Source organism: Dasypus novemcinctus, chromosome 1, assembly GCF_030445035.2.
Source record: "Dasypus novemcinctus isolate mDasNov1 chromosome 1, mDasNov1.1.hap2, whole genome shotgun sequence".
Classification (NCBI taxonomy): Eukaryota; Metazoa; Chordata; class Mammalia; order Cingulata; family Dasypodidae; genus Dasypus; species Dasypus novemcinctus.
In genome coordinates, this window is record NC_080673.1 from 37,750,606 (window position 1) to 37,760,077 (window position 9,472).

A 9,472-nucleotide genomic window follows, 5' to 3' on the forward strand; every position below is an offset into this window, starting at 1 on the left:
AAAAGAATATTATGTTATATATATAAAATATATATTTTATCATGTATCATATCATATAAATTATTTTATTTTATTTACCTAATAAAATAAAAGCTTCTAGGGAGGTTTTCTGACAGCTAGCCCACAAAAGATATGCTTCTTATAAACATAAATTATCAAACTTGCAAAAAAGACAAACAAATCTGGACTTGTTAGAGATAAAAGAAAATGTCAATCTGCCTATCACCAACAGATGGCATCAGTAGTCACTCACATAACTGACTTTGGACTAAGTACATATATAGAGAGGCTTTTGAAACTAATTTGTTTGTAAATAAGGAAACTGCTAGATCATTCCTTGAAGTATTTTGTGTCAAATTATTTCCAGATATGCCATCGCTCTAGTTGCCTCTCTCATATCATATGTTATAAAGTTAAGAATGATTGCAAAAATGTATACAAGAGAAGTTGTGACTATATTAATAGTGAACTAGAAAATGCTTTTACCTTGATAAGACAATGAAAAAGAGTCTCTATGAGTGTTTGAAATAATGTATTTGAAGGGCTGACTGAAAAAGAATTTTAGAGAAATGTCCACTTGTTCATTCATTCCATAAATACTAATGATATGTATAATGTGTTAAATTACATGAAGACTAACTCTTATGGAAAGTGTTTTGCTTTTAGTAGATTTCACTGCCTTCCATTATACTTCTTTTGCCTATATTTTAACTTTTTAGCCTTTTATCTTGTTGATTCACTTTTAATTTAATAGTCTGCTTACTTTTTTGCAATTTGGAAATTTTTATTGAAGGAAATGTGTGCAACTCATTGAATATACATGTTTATGAATTTTCAAAAACTGAACATGTTCATGATATCAGCACTCACTATTGCCAAAAGTTAGAACCAACCCAAATGTCCATCAACAGATGGATGGATAAAAAAATGTGGTATATACATACAATGGAATACTACTCAGCTGTAAGAAGGAATACAGTGCTAATACATAGGATAACATGGATAAATCTTGAGGACCTTATGTTGGGTGAAACAAGCCAGGCACTGAAGGACAAATACTACATGACCTCTCTGATTGGATTAAGCAAATCAAGGTGTCTCAGAGAGCTAGAGACTGGAAGATAGACTTATAGGAAATAGTGGGGAGAGGAAGATTGTGAGCTGACGCCTACACAGGCGAAATCTATGATAAAGTGGAGGTATGTAGTTGTGTGGTGAAGGGAAGGCAAGGGCATAGGGATACTATTGGGTTACTGGTTTAAGATGCTTGACAGGAGGCATCTGGCACAGGGTGCACCTGCGGCAGTCTTCTAGGGAGTGTGTGAGTGCTCATCTTGTCATAGTGTTATATCAGTGGGTAGAGATCCATACAATGAGTGGGAAAGTGTTGTACCCCCATCCTGGGGATGCCTGATGTTCTCAAACACAGGGGAGGGTGTCTCTCCAGAGCATGTTTGGCTCCCATGGGGGAGGATGGACTAATGTGTCAGGCCCTCAGCATTGTTGCAAGTATCTATGAATCTTGTCCTTTAAGTAGTGAAGCTTCCTTGTCATTGAGGGCCCGGAGGGGAAGGGGAGAGAGGAATAGAACAGATGGAAGAGGGGGTAACTGGGAGTCAATGGAAGTGTTCTGCAAGATCATGCAATGATGGATACAGGCCATGATAAATTTCACCGAAAATATATTAAAGTGTATAGTGTAAAATGTAAACCATAATGTAATGCAAAATTTATCAAAGTGTACAGTCTAAAATATAAACCATAATGTAAACTATAATGGAACCATGATTAGTAGCTGTGTTTCAATATCTGTACATCAGTTGTGGCAAATGTAATATCCACATGTAAAAAGATCATTGTTGGGGAAGGGGGAAAAGGGTTTAATGCTGGATATACAGAAGTCCCCTATATTCTAAACGTGACTACTGTGACCTAAAACTTTTTTGAAGACATAATAAATTTTTTTTAAAAGGATGCAGACACTGAGGAAGAAATGGAAGAAATTGCCTTGCAAATGTATGTTCAGGGCAACACCTATTACAGTGATGAAAGGCAAAATGTCAAAAAAAAAAGGTTTATGATATTTTTCATTTTTAATACCCCAATTTATTTTTTATTTTATTTTAGTTTTTTTTTAAATTATTATGTATTCTATTTCTAATCTTTAAACCTGTCATTACTATTTCATTTTTCTACTAATTGAATTTGGCAATATATTAGGCTTCATTTTTGAAGAAGTTTATGATCACAGAGGTATTCAACTGGTGTGTGGTGTCATTCATGGGGGAGGCATGGGTGGGAGGGAGTTCTCCAGGGCATGTATATAGGGTATATAGATATGTTCAGATGTTCACTGGGTATTGTCGTAGTGGGTAAAGTTACACACAACAGCTGAGTGAGTGCAGAGTTCCCATCCTGGGGAGCTCTGTCAGAGTTCCCATTCTGGGGAGCAACAATCCCCCAAATGCAAGAGCAAAAACAAGTGAAGAAGGATGATCCAATGATGGGCTCTTGATACTGATGACTATGCTTATGAGGCTGTCTGTATGAAATTTCTACTAGGCCTAGAGCTGCAGGATGCCTAAGTGTTACCTCCTGAGAGCCTCCATTTGCTCAAATGTGGCCACTCTCTAAGCCAAACTAAACATGTAAATGCATTACCTTCCCCCCAGTGCGGGACATGACCCCCAAGGATGAGCCTCCTTGGAGCCAAGGGGTTACTACCAAGCACCAGCTAGTGATGCAACTAGAAAAAGACCTTGAATAAAAGGGGGATTTGGTAAAGGCAAATGAGTTTATATGGCTAACAGACTTCAAAATGAGTCAGGAGGTCATCAGAGGGGCCATGCTTATGCACTTCTCAGCAGAATCCCAGAGATGGCCGAAGTAGATACAACCCGAGGTACTGGTTCTCCTGAGAGCCACAGAGACACTCTGGTTCTCTCACCAAGGAAGATGGCTCTGGAGTTCATTGCCTTGCCAGTGGGCCCTACTTTGTCAGTTGTGCTCCTCATTGTGATGGAGATGGACTCAGATGTGACCTCTCTACACATGCTTCTTCTGTCACTTTTCCTGAACCTGTGGTTGGCACTGGGGTTGGTGTATGTTCTGGAGACTTGAATCTCTGGACTGGCCATATGCCAGCTAGGCCCTACACCTCAGCAGAGTTGCAATACCTACTCTCTGGTTCACTGGACTTACACAGATCAGCTAACAGGGTGGTGAGGATGGTCAACCACCACACCAGGGAACTGAGAGGTCTACAACTGGAAGCATGAGAATCACATCCACCAATGATGTGGGATCTAAATCCCCTCTCAATTTAGAGGTGGAGTGGAAATCACCATCCAAGGGTCCTCAGGATGGAGGAATAAAATATGGATTAGAATGGACTTACTGGTATTCCACTATAGAATTATTGTGACTCTAGCAATGGAAGAAATTGTATCATCAACATGGCGACAGTGGCCACAGAAGTTGCTGAGGGCAGGAAGAGGGAAGAAGAGGTATGATATGGGGGCTTTTTCAGGACTTGGAGTTGTCCTGAATGATATTGCAGGGACAGATGCAGGACATTATATATTCTGCCATAACCCACTGAATGGACTGGGGGAGAGTGTAAATTACAATGTAAATATAATCCATGCTGTGTAGCAGTGCTCCAAAATATATTCCTCAAATGCAGTGAATGTGCCACATTGATGAAAAAGGTTGTTGATGTGGGAGGAGTGGGGGGGGTGAGGAGTGGGGTACATGGGCACTTCTTATATTTTATAATGTAACATTTTATGATCTATGTATCTTTTTTAAAAAAAAAACAATAAAAAATACTTTTAAAAAATGAAAGGGAATCTTTCCCTCATCCCAGAAGCCTCACTACCTTCCCTCCCAAGGGTGATCTAAGAGCATAGATTAGTTTGCCTAATATTTGTAGTTTACATATGAATGGAATCATATAGTTAGCACTCTTTTGCTTCATTTGTTCAACATTTTATTTGAGAAATTCATCTAGAAGCATGCTGGTAAGGTTTTTTTGTTTTTTTTTTTGTTTTTTTAAGATTTATTCTTTATTTCTTTATTTCTTCCCCCCACCCCTGCATTGTCTGTTCTCTGTGTCCATTTGTTGTGTATTCTCCTCTGTGTCTGCTTGTATTCTCATTAGGTGGCTCCAGGAACCGATCCTGGGACCTTCCAGAGCGGTAGAGCAGAGATATCTCTCTTGCACCACCTTAGCTAGCTCCCTGTTCTGCTACCTCTTCTCATTGTCTCTCCTCTGTGTTTCTTGTTGCATCACCCTGCTGCACCAGCTTCTCCACATCGGCCGGCAGTCCTGCGCAGGGTGGCACTCCCACGTGTGCTGGCACTCTACATGTGGCAGCTCGCCACGCCGGCCAGGTTGACTTCACTAGGAGACCCTGGGCATCGAACACTGGACCCTCTATATGGTAGACGGGAGCCCAAGTGCTTGAGCCACATCCATTTCCCCTGGTAAGGTTTTAACAACGGCTTTCTCCCACCATGGTCAATTTCAAGCTACCGGCATGACATCACTGATGACAGAGTTAGGAAGAAATGTATCGTCAGCTCTCAAGAGCTAATGTGAATCAGTTTTAGCATATCACTGAAGTCATCTGTATTGTAGCAGGCAATGTAGGGTATTCATTCTCATTATTAACTAGCATTCCACAATTTATGCATTAAATCTGCTATTGATTGCTTATGCATAGTTTCTGGTTCAGGGCTACTAGGAATAGTGCTGTTATAAATATTCTTGTACATATTTTTTGGTGAACATATATAAGCATTTCTTTGGGTCTATACCTAGAAGTGGAATCACTGAATCATACAGTATGTATATATTCAGATTTAGTAAATATTGTCAAGCAGTTTCCCAAAGTGGTTGTGCCCCTAATTTATATACCATCAAATGCTTTATTGTTTTTAATTAAAATGTTCATTCTTATTTGACTTTTAATTTTTCACTCTTACTTTAAATTCCTATTTATCCTTTGTTCTTTATTCTATCATCTTACTATGATTTTTAATTTTATTCTTTTCCCTTGGTTTGAATGACTTAATTATGTTATAATTGTTCTCTTTTATACTTCCTTTATATTTTTCAACTTTAAAAATGTTTATTTGAAAATGTCTTGCTGAAGTTTGGTCGAGAAGAGATAGCAAGAGTTAACCCCCAAGTTAAAAAAGAAGATTTTGGAGACATACTTCTCATCCTTAACTCCAGAAATTTTTTGTAGCAACCTCTCTAAATCCCAAATTTATCTTTTAGTGATTTTAAAGCAGGACCTATAAAAATTTTACCTGGAAAATGCAGGAAACTCATAGGTGGAAGAAAAACATATTGAAATATTAATCTTTATTTTCCTTTATTACATTTCTCTTGCCCTTACCTCCATTAAAACAGGTAGTTCACTCTGACTCATTGCCTTGGCAGAGGATGTGACAGGGTAAAAAGGAATAGTCTAAGTGTTTTATTTCCAAAAGTTTAATCCGCATATCAATGGGAGGATTTATATTATACTATTGGTGTTGGTTCCAGAAATATAATGTGTTCTTTCTTTGAATACTGAAGAAGAATTTTCCTGAATAAGAGTAAAAAATAGTACTAAAATCTAAGACATTATAGTTCTCAGACCCCGCCAACATAATCTCAGAAGTGCTTCCAGGGAAAGCATCAAGTTCCCAGGGAAGTGTCTAGGACCCTAAAAAAAGATGAACTTCACCCCGTTTCCCAGCTAACACTGCTGGAGAGGGAGCACCAGAGATAGAATGACTACATGGGGCATCTTAAGAGATGGCATCTGGGCATTGCAAACAATGAACAACTTTGTAGAAAAAGAAGTTGGTAAGATCTTAAAAGTCTGGGAAGACTGAATTAGTGGGGGTTCATAACTAGGAAAATAATAAAAGAGTAGTTTTAGAAGAGAAGAGATTTATTGAAGAATATTAGATGATTAAGAGAATCTGTAGGGCCAAATCCTTGAGAACCACTGCCAGGAAAAAATACCCATTCCATCTCTGGACCACTCAAATGGAGGTTCTATTCCCATTGTTGTTGGGCACAGGTACTACAACTCAGACCAAAGGTAAGCATGAGAAATTACCCAAAGACCTCTGCCACTTCTCCCTCTGAAATGTCTCTCAAATACTCTGTAAAAAGTGATTAAGCAAAGACACTTCCTCTCCATATCGTTCTTTTTGGAAGTAAAATCTCCTGCGGATACATGAGCTTGGCAGAACCTAAGTCACATGTTTATGCCTGAATTGCAGGTGAGAATGAGAAAGTGAGTTTCCAGCTTCCAGCTTACTGAGGCTGTATACACAACATAAAGATACCCCAGACACAGGAAGATGTTCAAATGTTGATGGACAGCAAGAAAACTTGGCAAATACCACTACAGTCCATGCCTTGGTTAACCAGCATTCTACTTCTGCTATACTTACACTTCTAAGAAATATTACCTTCAGCAACTTGTAGGGTCAAATGCAACTTACCCTTATGTGAGGGAAAACACACTCACCTCGCCTCAAAGGAGGACACAATAAAAAAATTCATCAATTATTGCATGCAGGTTCTGATCAAAATGTCTTGATAGCATTTCTCTTCGGTTAACAAAAAGGTTCTTTGTTGTTTGCCCTAGGTGATGTTCCAAATATTTATTATTTTTACCTGTAAAGATATAAGAAATTTAGGGTATAGCACCTGAACAAAGACTTTTGAGACACATGAATTGGCTTCCCTTCTGTGCAAGCATGTTACAATTTCCTTTTAATCAAGGCAGGAAGACCAAAGACATATCTTTTTTTTTTTAATTTCCTTTCTCACAGAGTAGACTTCTACTTTCTGATTCCATAGTCTCCTTTTATTATCCAAAGCCCTTTCATGCTGTCTTTATTTGTGGGTTTGTTCATTTTGTGCTGCTCAATAAGTTTTGAAATAATTGGGACAAACTATGTGTATTCAATATTTAAAGAGTTTTTAAATTGAAGAGAATATGCAGATTAGAAAATCTGACAGATTAACCTTTTGTTTGTATTTTTAAATTTATAATGTATATTAGATTGATGATTTTTAGCTTGAAAAGTATAAGATGAGTTGTAACAGTCAACTTTAAGAGAAATTGAAGTATTTGAGGGAAATCACAAATTGTTAACTTATACATAGAATTTGTTATAAGGAGTTTATAAATATGAGGTATTTGATGTAGGTTTGCATTATAGAGTCAGAAGTTTGACCAGGCATATATTTGATCTGTGTAAAAAGAAAATAAAATCTGTTATATGTATGATTATTTGAAGTTTAAAATGTTTAGTGACTGATTATTTAAGGAGAATATGATATTTTCAACTTGTGCTTAAGTAATATTTTAATATAAAGATTTGGTAGTTAAAAGTCAAGCCTTAAGGAAAATTATGATTTTAAAATTTTAATTCTAGTAAATTAGATATTATTTTAAACTCAACTAACCATAAATAGTCCTTTCTGGACACAAGAGCTACTTCAGTTCTCAAAATAAAATCACATTAAGAAATATTTTCTACCTGAATTTTATTCCAAGAAATATGGGACTCCTGATTATAATACCTGTTTAGATAGACCAATTTAAAAACAAAATAACAATAGAGCCCTTGGCAATCTTAGCACAAAAAAAAAAAATAAGCAAGAATAAAATCAAAAGATGCTATCCAACAAGTTACCATATTTAATTATACATGCCAACATATTATATCCTCAATATATTATATACTCAAATCTAAGACATCCGTATGGATACAGATTACTTGACTGTCTTCTATATAAATGAAGGGAGATTCTGGGATATAGATTTTTGCTGGGTGATTTGGTTGATTTATTAAAGGTCTACAGAAAATACATTTAACTTGAGATACAGGGAAGAACAAACTTTCAGCCATTTACCTATCAGAGAAAATTGAGGAGAAAAGGGGGCTGTCTCCTTGTTAGATTTAAATTCAATTAACTCTTGACAAGTGATTTTTATTTTTTATTTGAGAGGTTGTGGGTTTAGAGACCAATCATGCATAAAAACAGGATTCCTATATACCACTCAAGCACCAATACCTTGCATTGGGTGTAGAACATATGTTACAGTTGATGATTGCACTTTTTTACTATCACAATACTTTTTAAACAGTAGTTACCTTTGCTATAATTGATGAAAGGTTATTAGAATCATATAAGTAACTATCATCCACAGTTTACATTCATGTAATTTTTCCCATATACCATTTCATATTAATGACTATTATTAATATTGTACATTTGCTATAATTCATTCTAATACTTATATTATTAACTATAGAACATTGTCTACAATAGGGTTCACTGTGTTATACAGTCCTATGTTTTATCTTTTAATTTTTACTCAAGTAATATACACAACCTAAAGTTTTTGCTACTAACCACATTCACCTATATAATCCATTCCTGTTAATTACACCCACAATAATGTACTACCACACCACCATCCATTTTCAAACCTTTACAAACAACCTCAATAGAAATTCTGTGCAAATTAGGTATCAGGTCCCCATTCTCTACCTCAAATCTGTCTCCTGATAACCTATAATATAGATTCTAAATCTATGAGTTTGTTTATTATAATTAGTTCATATACTGAGATCATACAATATTGATCCTATGGTCTGGCTTACTTTCCTAAGCATAATTTCCCCAAGGTTCATCCATGTGGTCACATGCAATAGGTCTTCAATCCTTTTTTATGCCTGAGTAATATTCCCTTGTATGTAGATACCACATTTTGTGTATCCATTCATCAGTTGATGGAGAGTTGGGTTGCTTCCATCTTTTGATTTTTTTTTTTTTGGTTTGTGTTAAAGATCTATTTCTTTCTTTCTTTCTTTCTTTCTTTCTTTCTTTCTTTCTTTCTTTCTTTCTTTCCTTCTTTCTTTCTTTCTTTCTTTCTTTCCTTCTTTATTTTCCCCCCTTCCCCTCCTCCTGCCCTGCTATTTTTGCTGTCTGTGTTGTCTTCTCTTCTCATTTTCTCTCCTTTAGGATTCACCAGGATTCGATCCTGGAGACCTCTGATAGGGAGAAAGATTCCCTGTCAATTGTGTCACCTCAGTTCCTGCTTCCACCTTTTGGCAATTGTGAATAATGACACTGTGACTATGTCTGTGAAAATATCTGTTCAAGTCCCTGGTTTCAATTCTTTCGTATATACCTAGTAGAGAGATTGTCAGGTCATATGATAATTCTATATTTAACTTACTAAGGAAATGCCAAACTCTCTTTCATGGAGCCTGTGCCATTTTACATTCCTACAAGTAGTGAATGAATGTTCCTATTTCTTCACATCCTCTCCAACACTTGTAGTTTTTGTTTTTTTAATAGGAGCCATTCTAATGAGCCTGAGAATGTGTATACCTGGCATTTTCATCTTTAGTAGTAGGTTCAGACACTGCCTTGTAATCT